This window comes from Cajanus cajan, chromosome 1, assembly GCF_000230855.2.
Source record: "Cajanus cajan strain Asha chromosome 1, NIPB_CcT2T_4, whole genome shotgun sequence".
NCBI lineage: Eukaryota > Viridiplantae > Streptophyta > Magnoliopsida > Fabales > Fabaceae > Cajanus > Cajanus cajan.
In genome coordinates, this window is record NC_138517.1 from 46,466,913 (window position 1) to 46,487,188 (window position 20,276).

The 20,276-nt window shown below is 33.4% G+C and overlaps 1 long non-coding RNA gene across 2 annotated transcripts; it reads right to left on the bottom strand.

Annotated features, from left to right (window-relative positions):
- Positions 1 to 363: 363 nt before the first annotated feature.
- LOC145953966 (uncharacterized) lies at positions 364 to 18,448 on the bottom strand. Of its 2 annotated transcripts, XR_014431181.1 has the most exons (4): positions 18,238 to 18,448; positions 17,620 to 17,841; positions 16,706 to 16,800; positions 364 to 1,127 (listed from the first exon to the last, which is right to left on the bottom strand). It is a non-coding gene; the product is annotated as an uncharacterized LOC145953966 (long non-coding RNA). The 2 variants fall into 2 exon arrangements; XR_014431182.1 differs by lacking the exon at positions 16,706 to 16,800.
- Positions 18,449 to 20,276: the final 1,828 nt, after the last annotated feature.

Genomic DNA, 20,276 nt, shown 5'->3' on the forward strand with positions numbered 1-20,276 from the left:
AGGTGGCAAGAAAAATTGAATAAAAGGCATGCAAAATAAGTAGAATTTCTTGAACAATTCCTTATGTTATCAAATACAATAAGAGAAAAGCTAATATGGTTGTTGATGCCTCATCTAGAAGGAATGCATTACTTTCTTTTCTTGAAGCTCAAATTCTAAGATTTGATAACGTAAAGGAATTGTATGAGCATGACCCAGATTTTAAAATAATTTTTTAAGAGTGTTACTGTAAGGCCAAAGATGGATTCTATCTTTTTGAGGGGTATTTGTTTAAAGAAGGAAAACTTTATATACCCCAAGGATTCATTAGAAAACTTTTAACAGAAAAGGGTCATGAAGGTGGGCTCATGGGGCATTTTGAAATTGACAAAGCATTGACCATTTTAAAAGAAAGATTTTTTTGGCCCCATTGAGAAAAGATGTACAAAAGTTTTGTTCTAGATGTATAGCTTGTTTACAAGCAAAGTCTAAAGTAATGCCTCATGAACTATATACACATTTACGTGTTCCATCTTCCCCTTGGATAAACATTAGTATGAACTTTGTCCTTAGTCTCCTCAGAATCTAAAGGAGAACGGATTCCATTTTTGTGCTAGTAGATTATTGTTTTAACAAAATGATGACTCATTTTATATCTTGTCACAAAATGGATGAGCCTAATAACATCTAAAGACTTTTCTTTAAATAGGTTGATAGGTTGCATGGTTTACATAAGATAATAGTGTCTGATAGAAATGTTAAGTTTCTTAGTCATTTCTATAGATATCTCTAGGGAAGACAAGGAAGAAAACTTGTTTTCTCTACTACTTATCACCCACAAACTGATCGGTGTGACACCTTCTACCCTACATACCATAACACGTAAATAATATGAAACTAAAACACCTCATTTAAATAAATGAACTTAAAATTCATACAAGTAGAGATTTACATTGTTAACATAACTAGGCTGAATTAAAATAATGAAATTACAAAGAAATTAAAACCAAAGCTCTCAAATTTAATAACATGAAGCAAACTCCTAAACTAGTCCTAACTACACTTTGATATCATATGTCCTATCAGAGCAACCCAACATGAAGCATAAGCCTCATCACCAACATCTTCGGCACCATGTTGATGATCACCTGTAGAAAACATAAGAATAACAACCAACAAAATAAAGGGAGTGAGAAACATCTCACTTTGGCTCATGGTGTTGAAATGTCATCAGATAGTCAAACGCAAACAAGGCATACATATATACACAGTATGGAAAGATTAAAAACAATAACACATTTCACTCTTTCATGACATAATAATTAAATAGCACATAATATTAAGATGCATATGTGATAGCCACGAACTACATATTGTCATGCATATGGTGCCAATAAATTAAAACATCACACATCACACTTGTGCATTGTCGCTAGCAATACACATAAGGTAACCTATGAGTATATGTCATGTTACACCCTCAACGCACTCTCGCTATAAGGACATACTATCAAGGTCTAGACAAGATAACTAAGTTTCACAAGATATATCTCATGCATACAAAGGGTGAGACTATGACTTCCAAACCAAGCTATCCCCAAGGTCTGATCCCCAAGCTTTTACATAAGGGGACCTTCCTTGATGGTGTATTTTATATTGTACCCTTAAAAATAATTTTATGCATATGATGCATGTGAACAAACTCTATGCATAACAATTCACATGATCTCATTATAAATTTACATATCACATGTCTTATCAAATCACATTATCACATCATTTTAAAGTCAACTGATCTCATATCATATAATCATCAACTATAATATAACACTTAAAAATTCAACTATATCAAATAAATATTAGCAATCAATGGCATAAGATATATGATCACTACAACTAATACATAACTCACAATCATATCAATAGCATAATCAGATACCACAACTAGTTATCAACATTAATATTAATTAGTACAAAAATTATACATGTTCACGGTTTAAACAACAATTATACAACATCATCTGATACACCTCAAAATAGAATTATTATAAAACCATCCAATCATAATCATGTGTTAATACCTCAATTATAGTCACTAAGATATCAACATCAATAAGCATTTAAATATTAACTTAACTAGTCTAACAAGGTTATCAATATCACACATTAGGACCTTAGACTACGCTATACTCAAAACACCTCAAATCATTAACAATCAACTTACATCATAACATATTCACAATTATTTTCTCTCATAATTTATCTTTCCTAAACATTGATATAGGTACCTCAATCCCTTCATAAGATCAAACACTTAAAGTTTAAAGTTATTCAACATCACCATTCAAAAACTACATTTTCGTAACTTAATCTTCTAAGACATTGAGTGATCCAAAAACCTTATCTAAATCTATATCTATATATATGCTATAAAGTGGATCTTAATTTTCTTATAAAGCTAAGACAACTATCTCCAACTTCTATATTGGCCTTAAAAGCTAATTAAGACAAAAAAAAAATACAAAACCACAATGTTTGAGCCTAAATCTAACAATTTGTCTGTCACACACTAATTTGATCATAACTTTAGTTTTAGGCCTCTTTTTTTAGGTGATTAAACAGTATTTTGAAATCTAACATCCAGAGCTACAATTCTTATGAAGATCACAAAACTTGATTCTAATAGTATCATGCCTAGCATGGTGATTATTGCACCAAGTGCAGAAATGACCACAACTTCTTTGTCGCATTTACGCTTGGCATGACTAAGGTCACCCCCAACGCCAAAACTTACAAGGATAACATCAAATGGCGCTCGGTGCAGCCCATTTCATGCTCGACGTGATATCAGTTTGTAGGAGACCTACAAACTGTGTGAGAGTTGCACAATATGAACTCAAAATCCCAAAACTCCAAATCAATTGATAAAAATCATGATTAAAGCCTAATAATACTCCATTATACCATCAATTATTTAAATCCAACCTCAATTTCACATACTCATGCAATTAACATTAATCTTCACATTGCTCTATAAATAAGGTTTTTCTACGAGAACTACAAGAAATCCAAAATATGCAATTATAGGTTAAACTCAAAAATTAAAATTGTATACATACAATTGGCATCAATTAGAACATACAAGAAGAAACAGGGAAGATAACACATTTGGGAAAATCCTTCACACACAAGATGATGAGGTTGTTCTTGATGAAAACCCCAAGGAATGCTTCATGACTTCTTCTCGGATCCTTGGAAAAGTTGGCAAGGATTTGGAGCACCGAAAATGAAGCAAGTGTAACCTAGTCCACCTAGCTATCTCGGATAGAAGATGAAGACACCTAACTCTACAAAGAGAGGAGCTCAAGTAGGGTAGAGTGAGGTGAGAAGAGACTTTCGGAGGTAAGAAATCCAAAGAGTAATTTCTCATATAATATTTCCAAAAGTATCTACAATATCCGGCCATAGAGATTTTATAGAATTAGAAAGTGTGTGTGACAAGTTAGGCTTAACCCAAGGTTAAGTTAAACCATGGTATGGTTTAACTAACCTTAGGCGCCAAAATTTGAATTCAAATATTCAAATTTTGGGAGCCAAATTCGGTCACCCCATGTGCCACTCAATTTACATGTGTTTTAGCATGCATTTAAGAGTAATTTCGGACACCCCATGTGCATGAGTGCACATGGCCGAAATGCTCACTAAATGTAATGTTAATTACATGTAAATTGAAATGCACATGTACTCCTAATTAACCCTAAATTCAAATGGCCAGGAAATTAAACTCCTAAACTACTTGGCCAAAATACAAGGCCCAAAAAAATACAATACAAGCTCAAAAATATAGGAAACCTATACTAACATGTTATATACAAAACACAAGATGTGGCCCATGTGAAGCTCAACTTGGGCCTTCCAAGCCCATCGGGCCCATTGGGCTTTGACTGGCCCAAACCTTCATTTCTAGCCCATTTCTCTTGGCTCTTCCAATGTGTCACCCCTTGCCTTTCTAGGCATGAATCCATCATTCCCTCCCTCTTGAAAAGGATTTGTCCTCAAATCACGAGTATCCATATGAATGGGAATCATCACCTACATGCACAAAATACCATGTATTAGAGGTGATATGTTCATCTGAAGCAAATGGATGGTGTATCCTAAAAGGAATCCTAAGAGGTATTTTTTCATCTATCCTAACAAATAAAACTAAACTTTTGAAATTAAAATCCCTAAAAGTGGAAAGAGGTTCTTCTTCGAAGCATAACCTAGAAGGAAATCCTAAAAATATAATAACACTAAGACTAATACAATAGAAAGATTGACTTTTAAAAACAACATCTTGCCTAAAGTACCCTAAATGGTGTCCTAGGCATGCTCTAAAAAATAATACAAGAAGAAAAATTCCTAAACAATTTTGAATCATATTGTTTGGTAGATAAAAAGATAATGTCTTGTGAAATCCTGAAAACTCATATAAACTATTTTTGTCTTGTAGGGAAGGAGGCAAATTAAGTTCAAATAAAGATGAACTTCCCATAAGATTAAAAATAGAATATGAAATAGGACAAGATGTATCTATCAAACAATATATTCCAAAATTTGGGTGCTTTATTAGAACAACTAAGGTAGAAGGAGTTCTAAAGAGAGGAAAGCTATCTTCCTTAGGCACCTCCAAGGAAGTGGCACAAGAAGTAGAACTAAGTATAGTCCACTCCTTCTTCACTATATCTTGAAGTTGAGATTCATTTTTTTTTTAAATATTTTGTTCTAGAATCTCTACTTCATGACTAGTGGTTGCATAAGGGTAAGAGTTAAGGTCTTTATGTTTGAAGAGAATATTTTGCAAATGGTTTTTAATGATAGAACAACTCTCTTCACTCATAAGTCCTTTAGAGGAGATATTTTCCTCCTTACTCCTCCCTAAGAGTAATGCCTTTTTTCTTTCTCTTTTCTCTTGTTTTTCTCAATTTTTCTTTTGCTAAAAGTTTTTCTTCCTTTTCCTTTAATATCCGAATTTCCTCCTCCAAGAGTGCAAGTTGGGTCTCTCTTTCAAGTTTTGCTTTAAGTCTTTGTTTGGCCTCTTGCTCTCTCCAAACTTTTAATGATCTTAATTCATGTGCTACTTTGAAAATATCATTGTAGTCACTTGAATTACTATCACTATGAGGAGTAGAAAATTCTTCCATTATAGGTGAAAGTTTTTTTGTTTTATGAAAGACTTTTTGAAAGAAATTTTTTTTGAAGGTTTGAACTAAGTACTTGGAGGACTAAGTATACAAATTGAACTTTGGAGGGAGGTGAGCTACTAAGAGCCACTTAATAACCAAGCCTCTTCAAGTAAAAATTACTAATCCCCCTTGTAGTTAATCTTCACCAAAAATCTTTTCAATGAAATTTTTTTTTTGTGATTTGTGATATGTTGAATAAGCTAGACGAATTAGGAACTAAACAAATTAAATTTGTAAGAGAAAATAAACTACCTACATGGATTCCTAAGGTGAAAGCTTGAGAGGTACCAAAGACCAATCAAGGACCACTTTCACCAAGTCTAACGAAATTAAAGTTCCTAAGGAGAGATGGTTGTGTACCAAAGACACTCCCAAGACACTCCTAAAATGGCCAATTACAATTGAATTAAAAGCTTGACAGAAAAGTAAACAAGTGGCTTCGAGGAAACACAAAAACAGCCACCAAAATTAGTGAAGAAATTAGAGACCACTTTTGCAATGAAAATTCAAATTAGTGATGGAAAATTGGTCTCTAAATTCGTCACTAATTGATGGAACCAACTTCTCCATGAGAGTTAGTGGTTGATTCCTTCTCTTCTCCAAGGTTGATATGATGTGAAGGATGATCTCTTCAAGGGTATGGAAGTGGAGGATTTGGTGTTTGGGAAGGTGAAGGGTGACGCACAAAATGAAGGAGAGAAATGGATGGTGTTTGGTGGTGTAGCTCCTTTAGGCTAGCTCACTTCACTTAGGATGATGAAGGCCAACCAAGGAAAACCCAAGCTCACTCTAGGTAGAGAGGAGAGGATAGGGGGCCATGGAGTTCCTAGGGGACTAAGGAAGGAATGAAGAGGCACAAAGTCTCACTCAAATTCATTAATTTCCAAAGTGGCTACAAGGTGGGTTACCTAGAGTACTTATAGGGAAAGAAAGGCATCTAGGGTTTCTTGGGAGCATTTGGCCAAAATTTTGGTGTCCAAATTCACCCTAAATGCATCCCAAATGAAATGGGTCTCATCCCTCCTAAAAGACTAAAGTACCCTTAGGTCAAAAAAAGAAAGAAATGGACTTTTGACCTTAAAAATAAGGCTTAAGTCCTAAAATAAATCCTAAGACTAATTTTGCTCCATAATACAAAGGCTAAATAAAAATACAAAATAAAATCCTAATATCTAATGTACCCCAAAATACAAGGGCAAAATGGGAAAAGGAAGCAACAAATTAAGGAGATGGCTAAAATTCCACACACATGATGATCATGGCCTTTGGTGTGGTGTGTTCTTCATCTTCCTCTACTCTCCTAGCCATGGACCTTGTGATAGGCCATATATGATGCTTCAAGGATGGTCCTCCATCATCCCCTCCTTCTTGAGAAGGATTTGACCACAAATCTTCAAGCTCAATCATTCCATTGGTACCTTCAAAAGATGTGAGACCACAATTAGGGAAAGAAACTACTTAAAACTTAGCTATGCAATCCTTAGGTAGACAATTTGTTGAATGAAAGTGATAGGGGAAGGACAAAGCCAAAGAGGCATCACTATTTTTGAAAAAGTTATTGCCCCCATGCAATTCATTCACTAAATCATATATCTTAGGGATTGGGTGCCTTTTATTCAATGATGGCTTTTTTTTAAAAAAAAGTGTTCATCCTCCATTGCCATCTTTCTTTGGCACCAAAAAGAATGAGGATGGCATAAGGGTTAAGGTTCTCTAGAACCTAGCCCTTTTTCTTCAAAGGAAAAATCCTTTTTTTCTTTTCTTTTCTTTTTGTTTTTGTTTTTGCTTTTCTCCTCATCTTTCTTAGCTTTTAATTTGAGTTGGTCCTCATTCACTTGAGAAGGTGATAGAGGACACCACACAAATTTCTTTCCCAAGTGTTGGAAACTTATTTTATTGGTAAGGCCATCATGGATTGTTTTCTTGTCAAATTGCCATGGCCTCCCAAGCAAGACATGACTAACCTCTAATGGCACTATGTCACACAAAACTTCTTCTTTATAATTGCCAATGGATATTGGTATGCTTGCTTGTTGGTTAACTACAATACCTCTCTCCTCATTGATCCATTGCATTCTATAAGGTTTAGGATGAGGTTTTGTAGTCAAGGCTAACTTATCAACCAATCTAGTGCTACAACAATTGGAAGTTGATCCACTATCTACAATGAGAGAACAAGTATTTTCTAAAATCTTGCATTTTGTTTGCAACAAGTTCTCTCTTTGAGATTGGTCAATGTCACTAGAATGATTGTTAAGAAGCCTTCTTACCAAAAGTAAGTCTCCTTCACAAGGTAAAATCTCTTCCTCGGATTCTATGGCTTCTTCTTCACTAATAGAGGAAGATGAAGTAGCTTCATCAAGGCTACTATAGTGATCTTGGGCCTTTAAAACCATTGTCTTCTTTGTAGGACATTGAGAAGCAATATGTCCTCTTCCAAGACACTTAAAGCACTTGATTTCACTTGACTTAGACTCTTTGGAAGATGCTTTAAAAGATGATTTTTCTTTTTCTTCTTTTTTGTCTTTTTCGTCTTTGGGATAAGGTAGGGAAGAGTGGCCCTCCTTCTTGAAACTCTTGGAATAAGATGGAGTGGAGTCTTTTCGAAAATTTTTTCTTTTAAGTTGATGCTCCACCCTTGAACAAAGTTGAACAAGTTCATTTAAATCTCTATAAGGTAAAAGTTCAACTTTGTCTCTTATTTCAAGGTTTAAACCACTTTGAAATCTAGAAATGGTAGTCCGCTCTTCTTCCCTTATACCCGCCCTCATCATAAGTAACTCCATTTGTTGCCTATACTCCTCCACACTAGATGAACCTTGTTTCAACCTTTGAAGCTTATCCATAAGCTCAGGGTCATAGTATGAGGGAATATGCCTCCTCCTTAAGGCACTACGGAGTTCATTCCAATATTGAATTGGGGGTTCATGATGCATTCTTCTTTCTTTTTCTAAAGAGGTCCACCAATACATAGCATGCCCTTAGAAGCTAAGGGTTGCTAAAGAAACCTTTTTCTCTTCACTTATTCCATGGCAAGAAAAAAGTTGTTCAACTTTCATTTCCCAATCTAAATATGTTTCAACATTGTCTTTGCCATGAAATGAGGGAAGAGTAATGTTGGGTTCCTTATTGGAAGACTTCCTTGGTCTTGGTCTTTGTGTTCTTGGTGGCCTTTGATAGTAATCATCATTGTGATGACTACTATAATGGTTATCACTTAGGGGGTTTGTAGGGTGTTGACTACCCTCACTTTCACTTCTAGGGGTGCTTACCCTTGGGTTGGATCCCCCAACTCCCCCTCCCGTGACTAGTTTTGCTAACATCTCTTTTATTTCCTTATTGTTTTTCTCATTTTCTCTCTCTTTTCTCTTATGTTCTTCCTCTCTTTTTGCATTTTCTTCTTCTTTTATTTTTATATACTCCCTAAGTTCTCTAAGCTCATCCCTAAGACTATGTCTACTACTATGAGTATTTTGACCCCTTACACTTGAATGATCACTCATCTTTGATCAAGAAAGGTTTTCACAAAGAGATTCTTGAAAATATTTTCACAAAGAGTGAGTGATAAAAGGTTTTCACAAAAGCTTTTGAGTGCAAGAGTAGTGATAGAAGGCCTAAGTGCACAAAGTGAACTATCAAGGGAGGTGGACTACAAAGAGTCTCTTAAAAACCAAGCCTTTTCAAGTAGAAATCACTAAGCCCCTTTTCACTTTTCTCACTAAAACAATTTTAGCACAAGAGTGAGTGTGTGTGTTCGGACCCTTAGTAGGAAACTTTGGAAGCCTCTTAACGAACATACAAAAATCTAAGGAATTATGCTAACAACAAAGAGAATTAAAGCAAAGCAATAAAGCATATACTAGTCGGAAGTCCTAGGGTGGAAGCTTGAAGTGACCTTGGGGGTTTTCAAGACACTTCCACAAGTACTAAACGAAACTACTCCTAAAAACTAATTAATTTAAGAGGCCAATTTACAACCCAATTGAATGAATAAGGACCAAGACACAAGTGGCCCAATCAAAACAACACAAAATTGGCACAAAAGAAAGAGTAAATAAACAAAACAAGAAAATTCTTCAAGCTCCAATTTGGTGTTCCCTTCACAATGAGAAAACTTGGTTAGTTTCCTCCCGATGTGTTTGGCACTCTATGTTTGTGATGGTTCCCTCCCAAAGCTCTTTGGATCTCATGGCCAACTCCTCCAACTCAATCTTCCCCAAAATTGTATGGAAGTGTGGAAGTAGGCTTCATCTACACCAAGTGAAACAAACCAACCAAGAGCAAGAAAGGAGGCCAAGAAATAAAAACTAAAAATGCTCAATTAGGAAGGCTAAACTCAAGAGGAATATTGATGAGACAAAACACAAGGAATTCCAAGAAAGACAAGCAAAAAATTAAGGCACATTTAAGAAGGCAAGCACCCAAAGGAAAATCCTAGAAGGGTTCTAGAATAGAATTAAGTGTTTAATGTTCCTTGTCCTTAAATGAAATCAATTAGTGTAAGGTCCTTTCCTTAATGTCCAGCCACGGTTTTTGTCATAAAATGGGTCCAAATATGGGTACAAAAAATGGTCCAAGTCCACTCCAATTGTGCAAGGGTAAAATGGTAATTGTCCACAAGTCTAGCAACAATTTCCTTTTGAATTTTTTTTTTCTCTTGTATTTTTCCAGCCAGCTTTTGGTGCAGCCCCTTGGTCAGTTTTTTTTTTGAATTTTAACCTTGTTATGTCGCTTGGTTTTTACACTTGTGGGTGAATTAAAAGTAGCAAAAAAAAGTAGGAGACAAAAAGGACAAGTGGCATGCAAAAAGCAACTTTTGTAAGGTGGAATGTGTCTTGTACTATGTACTAATTTGGTGCAGTTTTTTTCAGCAAACAAACACACATTCTTGGCAGATTTTTCAGCAACAAAACACTACTTGGTTGTCATACAAAGGACAAGGGACAATCATGTGATGATGAGCATGTAGGGGTGGCTAACCATGCATGTATAGGAGACAAATTCACATGGAATTCAACAAACTTTTAGAACATGTCATGAACTAAATAACATGCATGAATGACCTCTAAGAACATGCAAAATGTTTGGCCAGCCACTTAGGAGAGGAAACATGCATCATTCATTTCCATATTACATGCATCAAGTGAAGGTATCATGCATATACTTGGTATTTGGGTGAAAAAGTGAGAGAAACACAAACTTGAGACAAAACTTGGACAAATAAAGATTAAAATGGGGTTCATAAAGTGTTCATCATGTTCTTGACAAAATTTTCCAGCAAAGGTGAAAATTGAGAAAAGTACACAAGAACCTATTTTAAAGGAAACCTAGAGCACAACAAAGGAAGGCTCATGAACCAACAATGAACCACTCAACAAGAAGACAACATTTTAAGAAATATTTTAGAGGATAACATCAAGACATATGAGAAGACATAGACATGACAAGAAATATTTAGAAGACACAAAAGAGAAGAGACAAGTTACCCTTGAAGACAACCATGGCTCTTGATACCACATGATGGAACCAACTTCTCCATGAGAGTTAGTGGTTGATTCCTTCTCTTCTCCAAGGTTGATACGATGTGAAGGATGATCTCTTCAAGGGTATCGAAGTGGAGGATTTTTTGTTTGGGAAGGTGAAGGGTGACGCACAAAATGAAGGAGAGAAATGGATGGTGTTTGGTGGTGTAGCTCCTTTAGGCTAGCTCACTTCACTTAGGATGATGAAGGCCAACCAAGGAAAACCCAAGCTCACTCTAGGTAGAGAGGAGAGGATAGGGGGCCATGGAGTTCCTAGGGGACTAAGGAAGGAATGAAGAGGCACAAAGGCTCACTCAAATTCATTAATTTCCAAAGTGGCTACAAGGTGGGTTACCTAGAGTACTTATAGGGAAAGAAAGGCATCTAGGATTTCTTGGGAGCATTTGGCCGAAATTTTGGTGTCCAAATGCACCCTAAATGCATCCCAAATGAAATGGGTCTCATCCCTCCTAAAAGACTAAAGTACCCTTAGGTCAAAAAAAGAAAAAAAATGGACTTTTGACCTTAAAAATAAGGCTTAAGTCCTAAAATAAATCCTAAGACTAATTTTGCTCCATAATACAAAGGCTAAATAAAAATACAAAATAAAATCCTAATATCTAATGTACCCCAAAATACAAGGGCAAAATGGGAAAAGGAAGCAACAAATTAAGGAGATGGCTAAAATTCCACACACATGATGATCATGGTCTTTGGTGTGGTGTGTTCTTCATCTTCCTCTACTCTCCTAGCCATGGACCTTGTGATAGGCCCTATATGATGCTTCAAGGATGGTCCTCCATCACTAATACTCTGTTTTTTTTTTTTAAATATTCAATACAATTTGAATTGTTTGCCAATGTATCTTCTCGGTTTTGTAGAGGTACAACAGCCACACAAATTCCAGCAACAAATAGTGTTTAGTGTTTGATTTTTGGTAGCCAATCCGAGAAGCTCTCCTTGTCACCTTCCTCCTCCTTATCTTAGTCCTCTTTTGATGACCCTTGTAGAACTAGTTTCTATGGAGATAGACTAGGTCAAAAATAGGCCACACTTTGAGTACAATATGAATACAAACAGCCAAGACAATTTGAGATTTACCAAGACAAGAATGGAGTATAAGAATAGACAATATAGACGAGCAAGGAAAGAAGTAGACTAGTACAAGAAGGAAGAAACCTAGATAGGTTCTAGAATTTGAATAACAAATCAAAACACTCAAAGTTTGCAAGCTGAAAATGTATATTACTCAAGTTATACAAGATCAAACCGAGAAGCACACCAAAACAACACAATCTCCTTTTTGGCTTTTACTTTGAAAATTAGGTTTGAATATATTATTTTTTTTTACCAAATTTCTTTTGAACTTTTGTTCTATTTTTTTTTATCTTTTAGGAGATGCCTTTTTCTCTTATGAATTTTGAAATCTCAATTCTCGGTCACTTCTTTTTTCAAAGCACAAAAACCGTTTTCAAATTAGAATGCAAATGACAAGCAAATTAGGTCAACATGTAATGAAATGTAACATGCTTTTGTCACTTGTTTTGTCTTAACCACATGCCACGCTTTTGGCTCCAAATTTGAATTTCAAAGTTTTTCTAAACAAGATTTTTCAGCAACCACAAGATATACAAGATTAAACTCACGGAATTAGGCAAAAAAAATCGAAGACACTTTGTAGCAAAGGAAACCTAGAACTAAGAAAACTACTAATGATCTAATAGTAGTTTATGAACTCAAATCAAAAGCAAAATTATGAGCACACTATACCAAAATGATTTCGGCCAAATCCAGAAAAAAAAAAATTCACAAGACAATGAAAACAAAAAGTAAAACAAGCATAGCTAAGAATTAACAACAAATAAAGAACTACACATAACACTATACATGGATTCAAAAATTAAATGACTCAAACAATCAATTGACCGAAAAAAATTTCAAGTAAGACTCAAAAAACACAAAAGGTTCATAGGCTGAACTTTCCTAATAGCATAAGATGTGGAGCATGATTCATGAAAAGCAATTAAGATAAAATGCATATATGAATCATTCAAGAAAAACCGAAAGCTAGATCCATCAATTTTTAGGCAAGAAAATAGATCTAGGAAGGAATCAACTCTAAAGTGACATAAACTCAATTAATGCATATGGATCATACAAACACTCAAAAGACAAAGTACTTATCTCTTGAAGACCAAAGCTCTAGATACTACTTGATGAGGTTGTTCTTGACGAAAACCCCAAGGAATGCTTCATGACTTCTTCTCGGATCCTTGGAAAAGTTGGCAAGGATTTGGAGCACCGAAAATGAAGCAAGTGTATCCTAGTCCACCTAGCTATCTCGGATAGAAGATGAAGACACCTAACTCTACAAAGAGAGGAGCTCAAGTAGGGTAGAGTGAGGTGAGAAGAGACTTTCGGAGGTAAGAAATCCAAAGAGTAATTTCTCATATAATATTTCCAAAAGTATCTACAATATCCGGCCACAGAGATTTTATAGAATTAGAAAGTGTGTGTGACAAGTTAGGCTTAACCCAAGGTTAAGTTAAACCATGGTATGGTTTAACTAACCTTAGGCGCCAAAATTTGAATTCAAATATTCAAATTTTGGGAGCCAAATTCGGTCACCCCATGTGCCACTCCATTTACTTGTGTTTTAGCATGCATTTAAGAGTAATTTCGGACACCCCATGTGCATGAGTGCACATGGCCGAAATGCTCACTAAATGTAATGCTAATTACATGTAAATTGAAATGCACATGTACTCCTAATTAACCCTAAATTCAAATGGTCAGGAAATTAAACTCCTAAACTACTTGGCCAAAATACAAGGCCCAAAAAAACACAATACAAGCTCAAAAATATAGGAAACCTATACTAACATGTTATATACAAAACACAAGATGTGGCCCATGTGAAGCTCAACTTGGGCCTTCCAAGCCCATCGGACCCATTGGGCTTTGACTGGCCCAAACCTTCATGTCTAGCCCATTCCTCTTGGCTTTTCCAATGTGTCACCCTTTGCCTTCCTAGGCATGATTCCATCACAAGACATACAATAGAGACAACAAAGAAAGGATCGGGGGCAATCTCACTACCTAGTATACATTCTCACACCTAGAGTAAGGTTTTTCACTCCTCTTTTTACCTTAATAAGTAGAATAAGATGGATGCATGGTCTAGGGGTGGTTTCCTTTTTGTTCCTACTCTTCGAACTCTAAGCATAAAATAAAGCGTATTTGTGAAAAATGAGAAATGAAGGAGTGTAAAAAGAAAATTGTTCAGAACTACTCCTTTTAAAATATTAACTCCTATATAACCCTCTAGTTAAAACATATTGCCCATAGTCATAAATTTTTTTCCTTTTATTTAATTAAATAAAATATTTAATTAAAACACCTTATATTATATTCCAAAAAATATTAAATAATTAAAATAAATATTAAACAACTTTATTTATAAAAACAAAATTATCAAAAATATTTATTAAATACTTATATTATATATATATATATATATATATTTTATTATTATTATTTTTTTTTTTTGAAAAATGAGGTGTTACAATGGGCAAATGAAATTAGTAAATAGATCTATATCCACTATGTTGAAGGTAATTCTTAAAGGTAACCATAACTCTTAGGATGAGTATTTGCCTCATATAGAATTTTGATATAACACGAGGGTTCATAGAACTACCAAATAATCTCCTTTTGAAATTGTATATGGTTTTAATCCTCTTACTCCTTCGGATTTAACACATCTCCCTAATATTACTTTTTTCTAACATAAAGATGGAGTATCTAGGACAAAATTTTTGAAAAAATTACATGAGAAGTTTAAACACCAAATAGAACAATTAACTAAAAAGTATGTTAAATACAACAACAAAAGGAGAGAAAAATGTCATTTTCTAGGAAGGGGACTAGGTTTGGCTTCATTTAAGAAAAGATAGAGTTCCAACTCAAAGAAAGTCTAAACTCAATCCTAGAGGAGATGGTCCCTTTCAAATCCTAAAAAGAATTATAATGATGCAAATAGGCTAGATCTTCTTGATGATTATGGAGTGATTACTATATTTAACATTTGTGATGTCTAACTCCTTTTGTAGATGAGATAAAGGAAATGCCTACAAATTAATTTGAGAAAAAAACATTCTTGAAGAAGGAAGGGATGATGACATATTGCCTTTCAAAAGACCTATCACAAGGGCAATGTCGATGGGGATGTAAGAGGAATGGACTCATTGTGAAGGTAGAAGACCTAAGCTCCTTTTGAGCTATAGGTTAATTACCTAGTCCATATTCTCTGTGTATATTTTTTCCTGTAAATATTTTCCTTATTTTTGACCTTGTATTTGTGGTCAAGTAGTGTAAGAATTTATGTCCTTATATTTTTATTTTAAGGATGTAATCATAATTTAGGAAGGGTGTAACTAGAAAAGACTAAATAGACTTATTTGGCTTGAAAGGCCTATCAAGTGGGATATCCACTTACTTATGCAAGTGTGTTGGATGCCTAACATGAAGGACACAAGGATGTATCCTAGGTCATTCAAGAAGCCGACACGTCACATGGCATTACTTAGTCACACTTTATATACTATGCCAAGTGGCAACCTCCCATTGACTCTTCTAAATCTAGGATGGTGACATGAGTCACACTTTTCTTACCTTATCATGTGGCAAGCTTTCATTGGTCATTCTAGATATAAGAAAGTGACATGTGGGAGGGAAATGGGAAAATTTGAATTTTGAACTAGGGTTAGTATTCTTGAGTTCAAATTAACCTAACCTGGGTTATTCTTAACCTAGGTTAGTTAATTTGCACCACAAGCTACCAAACTCTATATATACTTGTAACCTACATTGGACATGCACTTTTGAGCCATTTAAGAATAAATTTCTAATTTTTTCTCTTCCAAAAGTCTTAGTTTTCACTCTTTAAGAAATTATCTTCTTATAAACTTTTATCAAAGAATTCCTCCTTGTGGAAAATTATTCATTTCTTGCTCATCTTCACATTGAAGTGGTGCACCTCACCTCCTCTACTCCTCCATTGTTTTGAGTTTTTGAAGCTTTGGAGTCCATGGAAGAAGGTAGGGAACATCAAATAAGCTAGTTGAAGAGATTCAACCACTTTCTCCAAGCTCAATCTTGGAATATAATTCAATCAGATCAATTCTAGAAGATTCTTTATACACACAAAACATATAATCCACATTGTTGTCATTCATAAATTGTAAAGAACATAATCAATGCAATTATCTTCTCGATAATGTACAAGGTGTCAATAATGAGCATCTTTTATATTTTGAATACTTCTTACTTCAACAATTTCTTTAAATTTATACTTCAACAACTAGCATAATACTTTCATCAATCATAAAAACTTAGGAGTATCACATTTATATGTAATTATTATAGGACTAGTAGTAATTTAGCCTTTGAAGAAAAACAAATGTAAGAATAGATGACAAAATCCATATTCATCACAAATAACTAAAAAGTACTATATAACGCAAGTTGCTAGCAAAAGGAAAAATGTATTTATATGCGTGAACATTCATTAAAAAATTGAAAAGATCATGTTGTCATAGGCCACAATTTCATTACAAAAATACAATTATCACAAAAATATTTTAAAATTAAAAGGATATGTCGTTATAGCCTAAACCAACATTAAAAAAATTATAAAAAATGGAGCACTATGGGTTATACAAACATTTCCTTTTTTTCATGTGGCTTCAAAGTTACGAGTAGTACTAAGTTGTGTGACACCATTTCTACCCCAACATATAATATAATACAATAATAAAGAATAACTCCTTCAACATGGGTAAAATGGTTCACATACCAAAATACTTTCAACTATCCAAATAATTTTAAACAAAAATTAAAAAAAAATAAGTTCGTAAAATTAACTATCAAAGAAATATAAAATCCAATTACAATAAAATGAATAATCGAAAATACCTTGCCCCGATGTCACATTATCAGAGCAATCTCATGACTCGACTATTGAAACCTTGAATGTCACTCATGTCCAAATCTTCCTCACCCAAAAAAAACTACAAAACGTATAGTGAGAAAAGAAGACATCTATATGAAAAGTACAGTAGGAAATTTGCACAAAATAATCTCAATTTACAATAATATAATCACACAATATTCATCATTCAAACATGCTCAACATCATCAACTCTAAATCAATCCATTTCATTGTCTCATCAAAAATCATATATACATTGTGCTACACATCCAGCACCATATCACGCACACATCCTTGTTGATGCACCACATGTCCAGCATCATGTCACGCACATGACTGTGCCAATATATTTCACTACCAGTACTGTATCATGCACACGATCGTACCAACGCATCACACATCTAGTATTGTATCACGCATACGGTCGTACCTAAACATCACATAACCAGCACTGTATCACACACACGCTCGTGCGGATGTATCTCATGTCCTGCACCGTGTTACGCATACGACTATGACAAAGCATTACACAATCAACACCATATCATGCACACACCCGTGCCAATGCATCACATGTCCAGCACCGTGTCACACACACGACTATGTCGAAGCATCATACACAACATTTTTAATTTATCTCAATGTGTCACACACACCAATATTCCTATATAAATTAATGAATCATAAACAGATCATGCATAACATCCTCGTACACATCAATTTTATAATTCACATTTAATTACATAACATCTAACACTCACAAATAGATAGATAGATATATATATATACATACATATATATATATATATATATATATATATATATATATATATATATATATCAACACATAATCAATCAACAAATATTTCATCTTAGCACAATTCCATTTCTGACTCACGTCTGGTAAGATTATAATTTCCCTTGGCGCTAAGCTCAATCTGAGAGCTCCTGTTCTTGCCCATGCCTGGCGTCGAGATATCACGCCTAACTTTAAGGCGTGGTAGAGACCACCTTAAAGAATTACGCCCAGCAAAATTACATTTTCATTCGCACTTGGCGTCAAGATATCCATGAAGGGGCACCCAATGTGTGAAACTAAGTCCGACACCAACGTGATTTTCTGCAATCCAAAAACGCGAACAGAATTTATAAACATTCATCAATCAACAAATAAACCATATGTACACGTTCTAATCGGTCAAAATTCATCACTTTCATGCTAAGTAGTCTCAAATTCCCAAAATCATATATCATTTAACAAAATCTCAATTCCCTTGAACCCTAACCTTTAGGCACATTTAATTGATCCAATCCATCATTCAGAACTGCAATTTCAATAATTTAACACCATAAAAACCAATATAAATCTATACAGAAATTATTATTATTATTATTATTATTATTATCAAACATGCAAATAGAAAACATCATAAAATTACTAATAATCCTACGAAACTCTCATTCTACTCATTCCCTCCTGTGACTATACATATGGAGATCCCTTTTTCCCCCGCACCATGCGTTATTCCAAATAATTCTGATGCAATTGGAGATTGTTCCTGAGTACTGCTCCTCAAAACTCTTTATTTTTCCTCTCTTTTTCCCTTACTCCTTCAGAATGTAAAACATGAGATCCTAAAATGAGGGTTAATCTGCTAACCCCTTCTTAACATTCCCTCGAGGTAGATCAACTCAACTCATTTCATTTCACTTCCCGACCTGCTTCTCTTTTCCCCCAACTAATCAAATAAATAAATAAATATAATACAAAATATTTTTTCCCCGACATTAATAAAATATTTCTAACACAAAATATAATAATATAATTTTAATATCAAAATATCCTATAAAATCAACCTTTTAAATTTTATAATAAAATATACAATTAATTTAATTATAATCTCGACTCCTAAATTATTTCTTAGAACATATGAATAATTATTTAAAATACTAATAAAAATACTTATTTAATACGTATAAAATAATTATTTAAAATATACAAAATAATATTTTTTTATAATAATAAAATAACTATGACCAAATATCATATGATAATAATAGCATTTTGAAAAACGAGGTGTTACAAGTTGAAACTCTACAACCGATAACAACCTAATTGGTGTCAATATTGGCAACAATAAATTCCAAATAAGTGCCATGTAGAGCTTTGATGTCATATTCAGTGTAAAAAATACTTCTAAAATTAATTAATTTTACATGACAAGAGTGTCGTTATAGTCCATAATAACATCACCTGTTGATCACCCCAAAGGTGTAACTTGTTTCAAAATAGTCTCATTTTGGTAAATAAATTCTAAATGTGCTCCATAATGGTCAAAAAGCTATTTATTAATGTGATATTTTTTTGTTACTACGTACAATTATAATTTTTAAATATAAAGAAAGTTATAATTTCTATATATAATGCAAATTTGAGCAAAGTAGATTGATGTTGGTCGTGGACCTTATAACATTTTTTTCTAATATATTGAAAAGGATTTTAACGGTTAAAATTATCTAGTTGTTTCCATTAACTCTCCTATAATCTAGTTAGAATTGACAAAACAAGCTATGCAAACCATTTTGGGTTAGCTTAATGTGGGCTACAAGTTATAACAAGCTGTGTGAAAAAATTTAAATTGAATTTAGTCTTTTAAATATTTAGAAAATTGATTTCAATTTGAGCCTTAATTTTTTATGCTCAAGCTTAACCTTATGCAAGTTACAAACTTTTTGGGATAGTCCATTTTTTTTTCTCTTTTTTAATTGATGCTTTTTATTTTTCTTCAAAAATTCAAAGCTGACAACTATATTGTGATAATTATTTTATTAACATTATTATTGTGAAAATTAATTATATATTATAAAGTAATCTCATCTACCATTTTATGTACACAATAGAATTTTAACATGTTTCATCCCACAAAGAATTTTTATATTTATTCAAAATTCGAGAGTCAATATTGAAAGTGAATTATTATACCATAATAGTTATTGGAATACATAATACATCACAAGCCATCTTTGCAAGATAATCACATTTATGATAAAGTTTTTTTTTATTTTCAATAAATCAAGATATTAAAATCACATAATGATGGAACCCTCATTTACTATAAATAAATATATCGAGCTCATTTTTTGATATTAATAATTAGTGTGTCCTCAAATTCTTCGAATTCCTATAAGAAAAAAAAAAAAAATATATATATATATATATATAAGCTAATAATAACAATGAAATGAATTATATAAAAATTATAAAATCAACTTATTTTATACAAATTAAATGATGTCAATATGTTTCTTTTCCTCCTCTAAATTAACATGAATCTTGTGCTTTATTGTAAGTTGTGAGTGACTCATTTGAATGGATCGACATCATTTTTAACATATATACTTCTCACTCTTAAAATTTTTTATTTTTCTCTTTTATTTTTTAATCCCTATCATTTAGAGCACAAACAAATTATATATAGTATAAATTATCGGACAAGTTATAGTGTAAATTATTGTGACAATCTCCAATTAAAGTATCCTATATATTGGATGATC